This window comes from Aquarana catesbeiana, linkage group LG13 (genome assembly GCF_042186555.1).
Source record: "Aquarana catesbeiana isolate 2022-GZ linkage group LG13, ASM4218655v1, whole genome shotgun sequence".
Classification (NCBI taxonomy): domain Eukaryota; kingdom Metazoa; phylum Chordata; class Amphibia; order Anura; family Ranidae; genus Aquarana; species Aquarana catesbeiana.
Genome location: NC_133336.1, coordinates 51705274 through 51720590, shown reverse-complemented (window position 1 = coordinate 51720590; position 15317 = coordinate 51705274).

The following is a 15317-nucleotide window of genomic DNA, read 5'->3' as shown; positions in this document are numbered from 1 at the left end:
CACGCATGCGCAGTGGGTGCCAGGCTGTGAAGCCACAGCCCGGCGCCCACACATGCAAAGCCGGCGCCGCCGAACGGAGGGGGAGACGAGCGGGGCTTCCATCCCCCGCACCGCTGGACCCTGGGACAGGTAAGTGTCCAATTAAAAGTCAGCAGCTGCAGTATTTGTAGCTGCTGACTTTTAATTTTTTTTTTTTTGATGGGCCCTCCTCTTTAAGTGGTTAAACCTTCACTTTATTAATATAAAAAGTGGTAAGTATTATACTCACAAGATGACAAATGTATCAAGCACATCACATAGTACACTGTCATCTAATCCACATTGCATCAGATCATGTGGTAGGAGAAGGTGAAGAGCCAATAGGCTAACATGTTTCGAGGACTAGCCTCTTCCTCAGAGCCCTGAAGAAGCTAGTCCTCGAAATGCATTAGCGTATTGGATCTTCACCTTCTCCTACCACATGATGCAATGTGGATTGGATGACGGTGTACTATGTGATGTGCTTGATACATTTGTCATTTTGTGAGTATACTACTTACCACTTTTTATATTAATAAAGGGATGGTTTTAGGATAAAGCACTGGGTCTGGGCGCCCTCTCTGTCTTTTTATGGTTGCACATGGAAGGAGATTGCACAATACAGGCAAAAAAAAATTCCCAGCAGACTTACCAGCCAGCAAAAGAAACAAATTGTCCTGTCTAACAATTCAGAGTAAAAACAGAGGCTTTTGTTGCACTCATTTGCAAATCTATGTGGAAGCCGCAGCGCCCCGCCAAGGCTCCTCTGTAAAGTGCGGCCCTAACTCTATATATATGTTTAGTTGCAGGTTTGTCCCTACATAAGATTGTTACTCTTTATTGCTTTCACTAAATATCCTATAAAGAGACCCAGTCACCAGCTACAACTTTTCAATTTACGGGATTTTATTGACGCATAAATGTACTTTATTTATCACAAGTATTTCTATAATGCCAACAATTTACACATTTATATTGCACATTCATATCAGCCCTCTCGGATCTTACAATCTATAGCCGGCCACAGAAGGATTTAACCTCGGCTGGTTCAGCAGGGACAGGCCTGAGATTCAATCTGTCCATGGGCAGGCTGGTTGTACTGAAATTGATTGACTTCAGTACAACTAGTCTGTGGGATTTTTATTCAGGCAATTACTGCCGGCAGTGATCATTCTGTTCTGCCAGCAGGGAAAGCACCCCGCTGGCAAAACACAATAGCGCTATGGGAGGGATTCCCCCATCTGTGTTGGTGGGGGAAATCAAGCAATTTTCTTTCCATTCACCCATTGTGTAAAAGAAAGTTGCATAATCTATGGGCTGCTAAAGTCTTTAAGGTTGGCCATAGAAGTGTATTTTTTTTTTTCAATCAGGCAGTGGGCGGATCGGAAAAACCAAATCCCCATCTGTTTACATAAAGCACACACCCTAAAGAACACAGTTATATAGAAATGTAACAGTACAAAACCAGTATTGTTAAGTAATAGTAGTCAAATTTTATTACAATATCCAATAAAAAAAATCCCATAGATGGGACTATATTGCAAATGTAGAAAACACTTTACAGTAAAAGGCATTGCCACCCTTGGTGGTAGATCAGGGGGTGTAGCTGAGCCTAAGAGGTATTGCCACCCTTGCTGGTACAAAAAAGTGGTTACTGCCCGCCCCCACCTGTAACTGGTCACTGCAGAAAGGAGCATTTCAAAGACAAACACATAAAAATAAGACATTTCCACACTCAACTTACCGACCAGCCTGTGACTAACCAAACTGTCCTGTTGAGCAGTATGTGTCAAAGACAGGGGTTTAGTTGCACACATTTACAAATGCATGCGTAAGCCACAGAGCCACGGCAAGGCACCCCATTTTCTGTGGAACCTTAGAGGCATTGCCACCATTGGTGGTAGATGAGTGTATGTAGGTGGGAGCAGGGGGTACGCTGGGCATGGGGGAGTGAGGGCAGAAACTTGGGGGGGAAGTTCCACTGGCCACACTCACCCCATACCCAGGGTGGTAGTGTCCCCTCTTGGTGGTAGATGAGGGGGTGTAGGCAAGAAGTACATATGGTTAAAGGAAGATGAGGTGTATATTCACTATAGATAGGTAATGGGTGGAGTATGGCTTATAGAAGCCTCATATATATTTTTTTTTTGGGTGTTAAGAGTGATATGGACATGGCTCATTGAAGCCTCTTAATTTTTTTTTTCTCTTGGTTTGGGCGAATTGGGAGCATATTTAATATAAGGTATTTGGAGGAGGGAGGGGGGGTGGAGGGAGGGGGGAGAAGGTAAAGTTTGTTTTTTTTTTACCCAGGGTGGTAGCGTCCCCTCTTGGTGGTAGATGAGTGGGTGTAGGTGGGGGCAGGGGGTATTACCAGTATGCTGGGCGTGGGGGAGTGAGGGTAGGTGAAACTTGGGGGGAAGTTCCACTGGCCACACTAACCCCCTACCCAGGGTGGTAGCGTCCCCTCTTGGTGGTAGATGGGTGGGTGTAGGTGGGGGCAGGGGGTATTACCAGTATGCTGGGCGTGGGGGAGTGAGGGTAGGTGAAACTTGGGGGGAAGTTCCACTGGCCACACTAACCCCCTACCCAGGGTGGTAGCGTCCCCTCTTGGTGGTAGATGGGTGGGTGTAGGTGGGGGCAGGGGGTATTACCAGTATGCTGGGCGTGGGAGAGTGAGGGTAGGTGAAACTTGGGGGGAAGTTCCACTGGCCACACTAACCCCCTACCCAGGGTGGTAGCGTCCCCTCTTGGTGGTAGATGGGTGGGTGTAGGTGGGGGCAGGGGGTATTACCAGTATGCTGGGCATGGGGAAGTGAGGGAAGATGAAACTTGGGGGGAAGTTCCACTGGCCACACTAACCCCCTACCCAGGGTGGTAGCGTCCCCTCTTGGTGGTAGACGGGTGGGTGTAGGTGGGGGCAGAGGGTATTACCAGTATGCTGGGCATGGGGGAGTGAGGGCAGATGAAACTTGGGGGGAAGTTCCACTGGCCACACTCACCCCATGCCCGGGTGGTAGCATCCCCTCTTGGTGGTAGAAGAGTGGGTGTATTGGCTTGTGAGGCAGTTGATCCAGAGGAAGGCGAAAAACCCCAGCAAAGCATGATCCAATGTGCTCCAGCTGGGGAAAAAAATCCTTCCTGATCCCCGAGAGGCAATCGAATATTTCCTGGATCAGCCCTGTGTGTGGGGGAGGGCGGGCAATTGGAGCCCCACCCTCGGTGGTAGGTGAGTGGAGATGTGGGTGTCAGTGTGTGGAGAGCGGGGGAGGAGGGACCATCCCCCACACAGAGCTCTGGAGGGAGGAGCCATTGTCCAGACTACAGCCGGGTCACGGCGTGTCTGTGTGATCTGCCTCCTCTGTTCAGGCTCTAAAGCAACTACAAGTCCCAGCAATCTGGGAGTTGTAGTTCCTCAGAGCCTGAGCAGAGGAGGCAGGTTCCCCGGACACACAGACACGCTGTGACCCGGCTGTAGTCCGGACAATGGCTCCTCCCTCCGGAGTTCTGTGGTGGAGATGTTTCCTGGATCGGCCCCGTGTGGGGGAGGGCGAGCAATTGGAGCCCCACCCTCGGTGGTAGGTGAGTGGAGATGTGGGTGTCAGTGTGTGGAGAGCGGGGGAGGAGGGACCATCCCCCACACAGAGCTCTGGAGGGAGGAGCCATTGTCCAGACTACAGCCGGGTCACGGCGTGTCTGTGTGATCTGCTTCCTCTGTTCAAACTCTAAAGGAACTACAAGTCCCAGCAATCTCTGTCCACATGAGGAACTACAATTCCCAGCATGCACTGTGTAAGTGATTGGGGTTCCGCTCCCAGCCTGGAATAAGATGCTGTGGGACTACATATCCCAGCATGATTTTCTCTATGGAGATATTACAGGTCCAGTGATCTCTACATACCCCAGTCTGCTCCCCGGCCCCTCCCCCTCCTCAGGGGGAATTGCACCTCCCCAGTCCCGATCAGCCCTCCCCCATCCTGGGGGGAGGGGACCCACCACCTGTGGTGGGAGAGGATGGTGGGGTGCAATTACCCCTGAGGAGGGGGAAAGTAGCAGGCTGGGGTATGTAGAGATTGCTGGGACTTGTAGTACATCTATAGAAGAAATCATGCTGGGATATGTAGTCCTGTAACATCCTATTCCAGGCTGGGAGCTGAACCCCCATTACTTACACAGTACATGCTGGGAGTTGTAGTTCCTCATGTGGACAGAGATTGCTGGGAGTTGTAGTTCTTCAGAGGTTGAGCAGAGGAGGCAGGTTCCCCGGACACACAGACACGCTGTGACCCGGCTGTAGTCCGGACAATGGCTCCTCCCTCCGGAGCTCTGTGTTAGAGATGTTTCCTCCTCTCCGCTCTCCTCACACTGACGCGCTCCCTTCCCCCGCTCGGCTATTTATCTGATCAAGCCGTGACGTCACAAGTGTAACGGCTCCAGCCTCCAGCTCCTGATTGGTTACTCATCCTCTGGTCACGCTCGTCCCATGCGCTGATCACGCCCACTCCCACCTGAGCCGTTAGGTCGCTCTCTGCAGCAGTCACGTGTTGCACGTAACGGTCAGAACGAGGCCACGTGACTTGACAGGAGGAGACGCATGAAATCCTCCCTGCAGCTACTGCGCATGTGCGGCTCAGAGACGGCAGAAGGTAAACAAGCCGAGGTGATGATTTCCATGGAAACCATTAGCCCCGTAAATGCCAGACACTGGAGTCCCCACCCCCTGCAGGTTCCCAGCCTATCTCCTGCAGGCTGCTGCTTGAGTGAGCAGGATGGGGGTGTAGCCCATGGAAGAGGGAGGAGTTCCTGGAGGTGCATTACTTTCCAGGCCTGAAACTCCCCCTCGTCAGTGTTGTGTTTGGTCAGGGTGAGTAGGAAGCTTTCTTCAGCTCCTCCTACCTAAGTCCTGACCTCTGACCCCCCCTCCCTCCAGATCATACTGTCACTGAACTGCAGGCTTTGGATGAAGTAGTACTTCTGCTGGGGGAGGGGAACAAAGTCACAAAACTTTAGGATTTTGGAGAGAGGTGAATATGAAGCCAGCCTAGAAGTGCAGAGAGTTGTCACTGCAGTGCTGAGCAAGAAGCCAGTGAAGACATCTCTATGTCTCTCCATGTGCCAGGAATCTCTGCCCAGCCATTTCTATATCCCATCCCTAAGAGCCCTTTCACACTGGGGCGGTTTGCAGGCGCTATTGCGCTAATAATAGCGCCTGCAAACCGCCCCGAAAGTGCCGCTGCTTGTATTCCAGTGTGCAAGCCCCGAGGGCTTGCACACTGGAGCGATGCGCTGGCAGGACGGTAAAAAAAGTCCTGCTAGCAGCATCTTCGGAGCGGTGAAGGAGCGGTGTGTATACTGCTCCTTTACCGCTCCTGCCCATTGAAATCAATGGGACGGCGCGGCTATACCGCCGGCAAAGCGCCTCTGCAGAGGCGCTTTGCGATGGTATTTAACCCTTTCTCGGCCGCTAGCGGGGGGTAAAACCGCCCCCGCTAGCGGCCGCATACCGACGGTAAAACGCCGCTAATAATAGCGCCGTTTTACCGCCGACGCCGCCCCCCGCCCCAGTGTGCAAGGGCTCTTAGATCCCTGTATACTTCACACAACAAACATTCCTCATCACATTTCTATATCCCATCCCTCAGGTCCCTGTATACTTCACACAACAAACATTCCTCATCACATTTCTATATCCCATCCCTCAGGTCCCTGTATACTTCACACAACAAACATTCCTCATCACATTTTCCTTGTATTTCGCACATAGGGGAACCTGTTCACTTGAATGGGCCGCCATATATGTGACAAACACATCATAGAAGCTTTAGAAACTTTTAAGGCATGCAGCTTTTCCACAAGACAGAACACACGTCTGATCATCGCATTTGGGGCTCCATTAACAATTATTGGGCACCTCAAGTTCTTTGCGCCATGTATGTAATCTGTTACCGTCCCGTGATCATGTATGTAATTTGTGACTGTCCCATGTGTCATGTATGTCATTTGTGACTGTCCCTTGTGTCATGTATGTAATCAATGACTGTCCCGTGTGTCATGTATGTAATCTATGACTGTCCCGTGTGTCATGTATGTAATCTATGACTGTCCCTTGTGTCTTGTATGCAATCTCTGACCATCCCGTGTGTCATGTATGTAATCAATGTCTGTCCCGTGTGTCATGTATGTAATCTATGACTGTCCCGTGTGTCATGTATGTAATCTATGACTGTCCCTTGTGTCTTGTATGCAATCTTTGACCATCCCGTGTGTCATGTATGTAATCTATGACTGTCCCGTGTGTCATGTATGTAATTTGTGACTGTCCCTTGTGTCATGTATGTAATCTATGACTGTCCCTTGTGTCTTGTATGCAATCTCTGACCATCCCGTGTGTCATGTATGTAATCTTTGACTGTCCCTTGTGTCATGTATGTAATCTGTGACTGTCCCTTGTGTCATGTATGTAATCTGTGACTGTCCCTTGTGTCATGTATGTAATCTCTGACCGTCCCTTGTGTCATGTATGCAATCTATGACTCTCCCATGTGTCATGTATGTAATCTATGACACTCCCGTGTGTCATGTATGTAATCTGTGACTGTCCCGTGTGTCATAATGTAATCTATGACACTCCCGTGTGTCATGTATGTAATCTGTGACTGTCCTGTGTGTCATATATATAATCTATGATCGTCCCTTGTGTCATGTATGTAATCTCTGACTCTTGTATCATGTATGTAATCTTTGACTGTCCCAAGGGTTTTCCCTGGGGGGGGTATTGCTCTCCTCTGATCATACAGAATGGAATCAGGGGGGCCCCAGCTAAACCCCCCCTAAAATGTCTGATAGATCCCCCATCAGGGGGCGCTCTGGGCTCCTCCGGGGACAAAGTTCCCCCTTTGGTGTCATAATGAGTGGCGGCAGAATCGCCTCTTGAAGCGCACATGTGACTTTCCCTGACAATGGCGCGGTCATGTGACGCCGTACACAAATCTCATTTCTATCATTTTATCCCACAAATAGCGCTTTTTATTGGTGGGATTTCATCACCTCGCTGCTTTTTTACATTTTTTGCGCCATAAACAGGAAAAAAACTACAGTTTTGAAAAAAAAAATTATATCTTTTTACTTCCCGCTATAAAATATTTCCAATAATTGTTTTTTTTTTTTTTAATTCAAATTTCTTCATCAATTTAAGCGAAATGTTTTTGGTAAAAATATCCCAATAAGGCCTCTTTCACACGGGGGCGGCGTCGGTGGTAAAGCGCCGCTATTGTTAGCGGCGCTTTACCGTGGGTATTCGGCCGCTAGTGGGGCGATTTTACCCCCCCCCGCTAGCGGCCGAGAAAGGCAGAGGCGCTTTGCCGGCGGAATAGCCGCGCTGTCCCATTGATTTCAATGGGAAGAAGCGGTGAAGGAGCGGTGTATACAACCGAAGATCCGAAGATGCAGCTAGCAGGACTTTTTTTCCCGGCCTGCTAGCGCACCGCTCCCTCGGGGCTTTCACACTGGAGAGACAGCAGCGCCTGTTTTGGGTCGGTTTGCAGGTGCTATTTTTAGCGCAATAGCGCCTGCAAACCTCCCCAGTGTGAAAGGGGCCTAAGTGTAAATTGATTGGTTTATAGAAACGTTATCACATCTACAAACTAATATATATATAGTGGATTTTATATTTGTTTATTCATACTAGTAATGGCGGCAATCAGCGACTTCTAGCGGGACTGCAATATTGCGGCGGACAATCTGACACTGACTGACACATTGTGGGAACCAGTGACACCAATACAGTGATCACTACTAATATTATATTCCCAACTGCTGGCCCACGCCGCCCTCTGATGTGACCCGCCACCTCCTGCTCTGGGGTGGCCAGTCAACAAGCCAAGATCACGGGTTCTCTGACCCGCCATCCCCGAGAATCGTGTGAATGGAGCCGTCGCTAGAGTAAGCATGCGGCTGCAGTAGAGAGCAGAGCCAATGAGTCCTGTATAGTGCCGGCTCCTGTCACAGGCGGAGTGATACCAAATGTACTCTGCCTGGGACACCAGCCGCCAGCGATACCCACCAGGAGTACCCAGCAGCAATACCCGCTAGCAGTAACTGCTAACAGTACCCACCAGTAGTACCAGCAAAACCCACCAGCACCCGCCAACAGTACCCACCAGCAGTATCCACAATACCCGCCAGAAGTACCAGCAAAACCGACCATCTGTATTCATCCAGGGGGACAGCCAGCAGCAGCCGCCAGCCATACCCGCCTGGGGGACAGCAACCGCCAACGATACCTGCAGGAATCCTGAAGAAGTGAAGTGAAGTGAAGATTGAGGTCAGTTTTTAATAAAAAATCAAACAGCAATGGGGATATCTGCACTCTGCACTCGCTACACTGGGCTGCTTTCACATTGATCTGCAGGTGCGGTGCAATGTACCTGTACTGACCCATAGACTTCTGTTATTACCTGTACTGACCCATAGACTTCTGTTATTACCTGTACTGACCCATAGACTTCTGTTATTACCTGTACTGACCCATAGACTTCTATTATTACCTGTACTGACCCATAGACTTCTATTATTACCTGTACTGACCCATAGACTTCTGCTATTACCTGTACTGACCCATAGACTTCTATTATTACCTGTACTGAGCCATAGACTTCTGTTATTACCTGTACTGACCCATAGACTTCTGTTATTACCTGTACTGACCCATAGACTTCTATTATTACCTGTACTGACCCATAGACTTCTGTTATTACCTGTACGGACCCATAGACTTCTGTTATTACCTGTACTGACCCATAGACTTCTATTATTACCTGTACTGAGCCATAGACTTCTGTTATTACCTGTACTGACCCATAGGCTTCTGTTATTACCTGTACTGACCCATAGACTTCTGTTATTACCTGTACTGACCCATAGACTTCTATTATTACCTGTACTGACCCATAGACTTCTATTATTACCTGTACTGACCCATAGACTTCTGTTATTACCTGTACTGACCCATAGACTTCTATTATTACCTGTACTGATCCATAGACTTCTGTTATTACCTGTACTGAGCCATAGACTTCTGTTATTACCTGTACTGACCCATAGACTTCTGTTATTACCTGTGGGTTTGGTGTGCTTTCAGAAAGTGCATCACACCTGCAGGATATAATAGAATTCTATGGCAAAGTGCAGCTAACCCACAGGAAAGCCACAGGCGCACTGCGCTGAACCCACGGTGCAGGTAAACTGTAGCGCATCAGTGTGAAAGCAGCCTTAGCACTCATTCATACAATCGGTCCCTGCTTTGCAGGGAACCGAAATCCCGCACACCCCCCACTGACAGGACAGAGCTCTGCCTTGTTTACATAGGCAGAGCTCTGTTCTGTGTCTCTCCTCGCTAATCAGCAGGTGTCGGAGGACATGCATTAGCTGGAGGACATGCTTACTTACCTCCTCTATGCAGTTGGTTTTGCACAGAGCAGCCCGGATCCTCCTCTTCTCGGGTCCCTCATCGGTGCTCCTGGCCCCTTCCTCCTGTTGAGTGCCCACACAGCAAGCAGCTTGCTATGGGGGCACCCGAGCCGAGTCACCAGGGCCGCTGTTAGAAATCATGGGGCCTCCGCACAGCCTACCTGATGGGGCCTCTTTCAACCACACCCTTGACCCCACCCCTGACCTCGGCTCAAAACAAAATGCAGGTTTGTTTCCATTTACATATATGTGTGTGTTTGCAATTGCACAAAGGAGTGGGGGCAGTTTAAATTGTATTTTTTTTTTTTTTTAAATAAAAAAATCTTACACTGTATCTTTTACATTTTTTTTCTTTGTTCTTTCCTTTCACAAGGGATGTACAACATCCCTTGTGATAGTATAGGCCATGACAGGTCCTCTTTATGGAGATATCTGGGGTCTTTTAGACCCTCTTATCTGTCCTCTGGCCTCCAAAGCACCTGATCAAACCAAGATCAGTCTGATCAGATGCTTGTTCAGGCCGGTAATGGATTGTTTACATGATAACAAAACCGGAAGTGATACAATTCTCGCCACTCCTGGTTTGTGACGTCACACAGTGGGAGGAACGACATCCACCCCTCTCACTGTGTCTCAGGAACTGGATGCTACTGGTCCCATCTTGAAGGTGGTGGTTGAGGGACCCCCTTCCACTGCCTGGAAAAATAATCCAGCGGCTTCTTAGCCACTAGGATTACTTTTAGTTTGTGCAGAATTGCTGGGGCTAAAAAATGATATCATTGCTGCAGTGATGACCGAGATATCACCCTTCCAATCCAGAGACGTACTGGTACATCGCTGGACGGGAAGAGGTTAAAGTGGATTTGTTTGGGGGGTAGTAAAAATGCAGCTCTGCTGCACATCTTTACTGCTCCACCCAAATGAAGTGTAAAGTAGCAGCATCTCACCGTCTTATGATCATCAGCATTACAGTAATCACACAGACAGCACAGTAAGCAGGTGCCCTATCATGGCCCTATCATATCCCTATCATGGTCCTATCATGGCCCTATTATGGCCCTATCATGGCTCTGTCATGCCTCTATTATGGCTCAAACATATCCCTATCATGGTCCTATCATGGCCCTATCATATCCCTATTATGGCCCTATCATGGCCTTATCATAGCTCTATCATATCCCTATCATGGCCCTACCATAGCTCTATCATATCCCTATCATGCCTCTACCATGGCCCTATCATGGCCTTATCATAGCGCTATCATATCCCTATCATGGCCCTATTATATCCCTATCATGCCTCTATCATGGCCCTACCATGGCTCTATCATATCTCTGTCATATCCCTATCATGGCTATATCATGCCTCTATCATGGCTATATCATATCCCTATCATGGCTATATCATGCCTCTATCATGGCTATATCATGCCTCTATCATGGCTATATCATGGCTATATTAATGCCTATATCATGCCTCTATCATGGCCCTATCATGGCTCCAGCATATCCCTATCATGGCTATATCATGCCTCTATTATGGCTATATCATGGCCTTATCATGGCTCTATCATATCCCTATCATGGCCCTACCATGGTTTTATCATGGCCCTATCATATCCCTATTATGGCCCTATCATGGCCTTATCATGGCCCTATCATAGCTCTATAATATCTCTATCATATCCCTATCATGGCTCTATCATAGCTCTATAATATCCCTATCATATCCGTATCATGGCCCTACCATGGCCCTATCATGGCTCTATCATATCCCTATCATGGATATATCATAGCTCTTGTTTAATAAAGGTATTCCTGCGCTATCGAATATGGAGGTGGCTAAAAGTGGAACAGCTGCATGCACCTATTACGGTACACTAAACCTACATAACTATCATATGGATGGATGGTGCCGCGCTAATCCTGTTGTGTAAACCTCTAGTGAAAAAAATAAACTAAATGTGTATAAATGGCCTAAAAAGCCAGTGATGTATTCATGCAAGTGATATGGCTCACTGCACAGAATTAAATTGATACTAAAAAATTATTAAAGATGTGGGTGTAGACAAATTGACAACCTAAAAATCTCAAATTAAATTATCAATCGTAGATAACCATAACAGTGGCAAGTTCAGCATAAGTGGCAAGAAACAATATTAAATATGGCAACGTGAATGATGCTAAATAATTATGAATCACAAATTAGCAAAGTGCATTGTGCAAAACACTGTGCAACATAAATAACTAATTCATATAATGGCTTATGGTGTTAAACAACAAACATTCCATAAAGTGCAAGTGTGCAGACAAAAGGTATATAAATAAAATATATAAATAAACACTCCAAACTAGATATTAATAAAGTAAAAGTGAATGTCCCAAAGAAAAATTGATGAAAAAAAGGAAAATCACACAAGGAAAAATGTCCTTATTCTTGATAATATCTGTGACAGTATGGTGCTGGCATGCGCATGTAGCAATTAAAGTGCCTGGTGACTCAGAATCTCATGCAGCTTCGTGTGCAAACACTACAGTAGGTAGTGGCCCCTTACCTCAAAGCAATGGGGCAACAGCATATGACCAAACTGGTTCTTTATCTTTTCCACCTAGCGGCTCCTATGTATTCCTCACCGTCCCGGGGTAAGGTTCCCTCAGATGTAATGCAGGGGGGTGTTTAAAGTAGAATAAAAAGGAACCCAATAGTGTAATTCCATTTTTAAAAATACCGGTTTATTAAGCAAAGAAAGCAGGTACTCACATTGACAAATAAGTGATACAGTGTTTGTATCCGACGAGCGGCGAGCTCGTAGCCTTCTCTCAGTGTGTCCAGCCTATCCCGTCCCATAGGCTGGACACACTGAGAGAAGGCTACGAGCTCGCCGCTCGTCGGATACAAACACTGTATCACTTATTTGTCAATGTGAGTACCTGCTTTCTTTGCTTAATAAACCGGTATTTTTAAAAACGGAATTACACTATTGGGTTCCTTTTTATTCTACTTTAAACACCCCCCTGCATTACATCTGAGGGAACCTTACCCCGGGACGGTGAGGAATACATAGGAGCCTCTAGGTGGAAAAGATAAAGAACCAGTTTGGTCATATGCTGTTGCCCCATTGCTTTGAGGTAAGGGGCCACTACCTACTGTAGTGTTTGCACACGAAGCTGCATGAGATTCTGAGTCACCAAGCACTTTAATTGCTACATGCGCATGCCAGCACCATACTGTCACAGATATTATCAAGAATAAGGACATTTTTCCTTGTGTGATTTTCCTTTTTTTCATCAATTTTTCTTTGGGACATTCACTTTTACTTTATTAATATCTAGTTTGGAGTGTTTATTTATATATTTTATTTATATACCTTTTGTCTGCACACTTGCACTTTATGGAATGTTTGTTGTTTAACACCATAAGCCATTATATGAATTAGTTATTTATGTTGCACAGTGTTTTGCACAATGCACTTTGCTAATTTGTGATTCATAATTATTTAGCATCATTCACGTTGCCATATTTAATATTGTTTCTTGCCACTTATGCTGAACTTGCCACTGTTATGGTTATCTACGATTGATATTTTAATTTGAGATTTTTAGGTTGTCAATTTGTCTACACCCACATCTTTAATAATTTTTTAGTATCAATTTAATTCTGTGCAGTGAGCCATATCACTTGCATGAATACATCACTGGCTTTTTAGGCCATTTATACACATTTAGTTTATTTTTTTCACTAGAGGTTTACACAACAGGATTAGCGCGGCACCATCCATCCATATGATATATCATAGCTCTATAATATCCCTATCATATCCCTATCATGGCCCTATCATGGCTCTATTATGGCTATATCATGGCAGTGGCGTAGCGTGGGTTGTCAGCACCCGGGGCAAGGCAAGTAATTTGTGTTCCCCCCTAACCTGCTGACTTCCTATCCCTGAGTCCCTTCAAATACAATAGTACTGACCTACCTGATTCCTATACTGACCACTACACTACATTGTCCACTACACTGAGAACTACACTGTCCACTACACTACATTGTCCACTACACTGACCACTATACTATACTGTCCACTATACTACACTGACCACTATACTGACCACTATACTATACTGCCCACTATACTACACTGACCACTATACTGTCCACTACACTGACCACTACACTGTCCACTATACTACACTACACTGTCCACTATACTACACTGTCCACTATACTACACTACACTGTCCACTATACACTATACTGACCACCATACTATACTGACCACCATACTACACTGACCACTATACTACACTACACTGACCACTATACTACACTGTCCACTATACTACACTACACTGACCACTATACTACACTACACTGACCACTACACTACACTGTCCTCCATACTACACTGTCCACCATACTACATTATACTGACCACCATACTACACTGTCCACTATACTACATTAAACTGTCCACTATACACTGACCACTATACTACACTGACCACTATACTACACTATACTGACCTCCATACTACACTGTCCACTATACTACACTACACTGTCCACTATACTACATTACACTGACCACCATACTACACTACACTGTCCACTATACTACACTACACTGTCCACTATACTACACTACACTGTCCACTATACTATACTGTCCACTACACTACACTGACCTCTATACTAAACTACACTATACTGACCACTATACTAACCACTATACTATACTACACTAACCACTATACTGACCACTATACTACACTATACTGACCATCATACTACACTGACCACTATACTACACTGTCCACTATACTACACAACACTATACTGACCACCATACTACACTACACTGTCCACTATACTGACCACCATACTACACTACACTGACCACTACACTGTCCACTATACTATACTGACCACTATACTACACTACACTGACCACCACACTATACTACACTGTCCACTACACTATACTGACCACTATACTGTCCACTACACTAACCACCATACTGACCACTATACTACACTACACTGACCTCCATACTAAACTACACTATACTGACCACTATGCTAACCACTATACTATACTACACTAACCACTATACTGTACTATACTGACCACCATACTACACTGTCCACTATACTACACTACACTGACCACTACACTATACTGTCCACTACACTGCCCCCCATACTGACCACTACACTACACTGACCTCCATACTAAACTACACTATACTAACCACTATACTATACTACACTGGCCACTATACTGGCCACTATACTGACCACTATACTGACCACTATACTACACTATACTGACCACTATACTGACCACTATACTACACTACACTGTCCACTATACTGACCACTATACTACACTACACTGTCCACTATACTGACCACTATACTACACTATACTGTCCTGCCTACAGTCTCTCTCTCTCACCCCGCCGCCCCCCCCCCCGGCCAGTAACAAGACTCGCACGAGGGAGTCTCACTCACATTCTTATCCTGGCCTGCATCAATCCGGATGAGGAGGAGAAGACAGCGGCGGCTCACGTTGTTTCTTCTCTCCCCTGCGCTCTGCCTGCTGCCATGTTCAGTGTCCAGCGCACTGTGATTGGGCGTATGGGGGGTCATGTGCGGAGGCGGGACTTCAGGAGCGATCGAGGACAGGCCAGCCCTACGCCTCACATGACCCCCATACGCCCAATCACAGGGCGCCAGACACTTAACATAGCGGCCGGAGCGCAGGGTACACAGGAATTTGAAATTAGGAGGAGGCAGCCAGTGACACATACTGGCGCCCCCCTAAATGTCGC